The 2,850-nt window shown below is 33.9% G+C and overlaps 1 long non-coding RNA gene across 1 annotated transcript; it reads right to left on the minus strand.

Annotated features, from left to right (window-relative positions):
* Positions 1-283: 283 nt before the first annotated feature.
* Positions 284-2,294, minus strand: LOC119087136. The gene is made up of 3 exons (XR_005090578.1): positions 1,687-2,294; positions 1,435-1,495; positions 284-515 (listed from the first exon to the last, which is right to left on the minus strand). It is a non-coding gene; the product is annotated as an uncharacterized LOC119087136 (long non-coding RNA).
* Between the last annotated feature and the right edge of the window lie 556 nt (positions 2,295-2,850).

A 2,850-nucleotide genomic window follows, 5' to 3' on the forward strand; every position in this document is an offset into this window, starting at 1 on the left:
TTCTTTTATGCATTTGAAGATGAACATGTCGAGCAAAGCCTTTACCACATTGATTACATTCATAGGGTTTCTCTCCAGTATGTGTTCTTTTATGCATTTGAAGAGTATGTGTTGTGCAAAGGCCTTACGCACTGATTACACTCATAGGGTTTCTCTCCAGTATGAGTTCTTTCATGATTTGAAGATGAACATGTCGAGCAAAGCCTTTACCACATTGATTACACTCGTAGGGTTTCTTTCCAGTATGTGTTCTTTTATGTATTTGAAGATTACTATGATATGCAAAGGCTTTACCACATTGATTACATTCATAAAGTTTCTCTCCAGTATGTGTTCTTTTATGCCTTTGAAGATTACTGTGATGGGCAAAAGCTTTAACACACTGATTACATTGAAAAGGTTTCTCTCTCATAGGTGCACTTTCATGCCTTTGAAGATGATTCTCATATACAACGGTTTTACCACATTCAGTATATATGAAAGGGTTCTTCTCTCCAGTTTGACTTCTCTCATGCCTGCAATCACATGTAAAAGCTTTACCGTAATCATTACAATGCTGACTCTATATATCTGTATAAATTAAATTTAAATTTGGTGTAATTGTAAAGAGGAATCAGATCTTAAGATTTCATCATTGTTTTTACACCCATGTTTATTTATGCAGTCCTAGTACTCATAGGGCTTCTCTGTAGTGTGAGTTTGTTAATATATTAACAATGAAGATAGAAAATCAATTATGTGTATACTAGAAACAAATTCAACAAGTATACTCAATGTGGGGACTGTTACATATTTTCTCATTGTTATGTGAATTAGGTATGTTATGTCTTCCATATCCCCATGCTCATATGGCTTGTATCCAGAATGACATATAATATACATGGTAAAGGAAAAATAACAAATAAAAGATTCCCACATTGAATTCTGTTTTAACTTTCTGTCCTCATAGTCTTGTGGTATAGAGATTAAGGTTTCTCCTCAACAACATCCCTTGACTTTTCACTCTAACTGCCCCACTCACTAAACAGCTCAGTCACAACAAGTATATGAGTTACACTAGCTTTACTATGGACGATTTGCTTAATAGAAAGCTTTGACAATATACTTATCAGCTCTTCACTGTGTGTGACTTTTGAAATATGAATGTTATGAAATAAAAAGACTGACAGTATTACAGCATAGCTTTCATGGTGCTATGATTTTAATGGTGATGCCTTTTGAGAAATTGTTTCTTTGACATTGTTCTTAAATGAATGCCTTGCAAATGCAATTCACCAATCTAAAATTTTTAGGTTTATGGTGTTGTGAGTATTTAATAATCATCAATGCACTTTAAGTAGTACTTATTTACACTGTTGCATTTGTTTAAATTTTCCAGGACACAATAGAATTTCTTCACAGGCATATTTTTATCAGCTTGAACAGGATAATTACCTCACATGTCTTCTAGAATTTTGAAAATGTTCTTCAATATTATGATTTTCCCAATTGTATCCTAAAATATAGTAGGAGAAAAAGTATATTATTGAAAGCATTGTAAAATTTATGTTACTATCTTCAGTGAATCTTAGAAACATGCCTGATTTATTCACCTCACTATTCTTTCTCAATCAAATTATACAGGAACATCAAAAACCAGTTTCTTTAACATTATTTTAAAATGTAAAGAAAAATACACTGTCTTACCTATAATAGTGAGGTTCCTGTAGGTCTCAATCATCACATCTTTGTAGAGATTCTTCTGGGAAGGGTCCAGCAAAGTCCACTCTTCCCAAGTGAAGTTGATATGCACATCATCATAGGTCACTGCATTCTAAAAGATCCCATACATATGTACAGCAGAAAGCATGGTACTGAGAATATTACAAATGTATACTTCTTTGACAGTATATTCATACAATTCTGGTGCTCCTCATACTTATTTCCTGACATACATATTATAATGTAACCACCAAGTCACTTTAGAAGGAAACTGAATAGGAGGGTAACCACTGTCATTTCTGTTCCCTTTGAATAGGATACCACCTTACAAGAGAAATGCCTATTAACAAACATAGAGACAAGGAAACTGATGAACAGTACAGAGTACACATGAGAGAAAATGTATGAACAATAACTAACTACAGAGAAGAAAATAAGATGGACAAACTGGGTGTATTGTCTCATGACTTTAACCCCAACACTCAAAAATCAGGTGCAGGTATATCTGCCTCTGACTTATTGCCAGAATAGTCTATGCAATCAGGTCCAAGACAGACAGAACCTAGATGAGCAATTGTCCTTGTGGTAGGATGGAGGAGTATTATCGGGTATATGCACAAGGGTAATATATCTGGGTCTTGAGGGAGTTTGACTCCCAATTTTCTAAGAATTGCATATTGATGACCACAGTGCCTGTACAAATTTCAACTTGTGATAGCAATGAATCCCCTTGCTCCATGTACTTGCTAGCACTAGCTGTCACTTTTGTTATTGATCTTAACTATTCTTATAAATGTAAGATGAAAGCTCAATGTAGTTTCCATATGCATTTCCCTGATGGCTAAGGATGTTGAACATTTCTTAAGTCTTTTTCAGCCTCTTTAGATATCTCTACTGAGTATTCTGTTTAGACATGTACCTCATTACATTTACATTACATTACATTACATTAATTACATTACATTACATTACATTACAAAGCATTGCTTTGTTGTTGTCTAGTTTCTTGGGTTCTTTATTATCTTGTGTGAGAAGACACAGAAGCACATGTTGTACTCACTTATATGTGGAAATTAGCTGTTAAGTAAATTACAATCACAGTAAAAATAGTTAATCACATTACAACCCATAGATGCATAGAGGCTATGT

This window comes from Peromyscus leucopus, unplaced genomic scaffold, assembly GCF_004664715.2.
Source record: "Peromyscus leucopus breed LL Stock unplaced genomic scaffold, UCI_PerLeu_2.1 scaffold_1385, whole genome shotgun sequence".
NCBI classification, from domain to species: Eukaryota; Metazoa; Chordata; class Mammalia; order Rodentia; family Cricetidae; genus Peromyscus; species Peromyscus leucopus.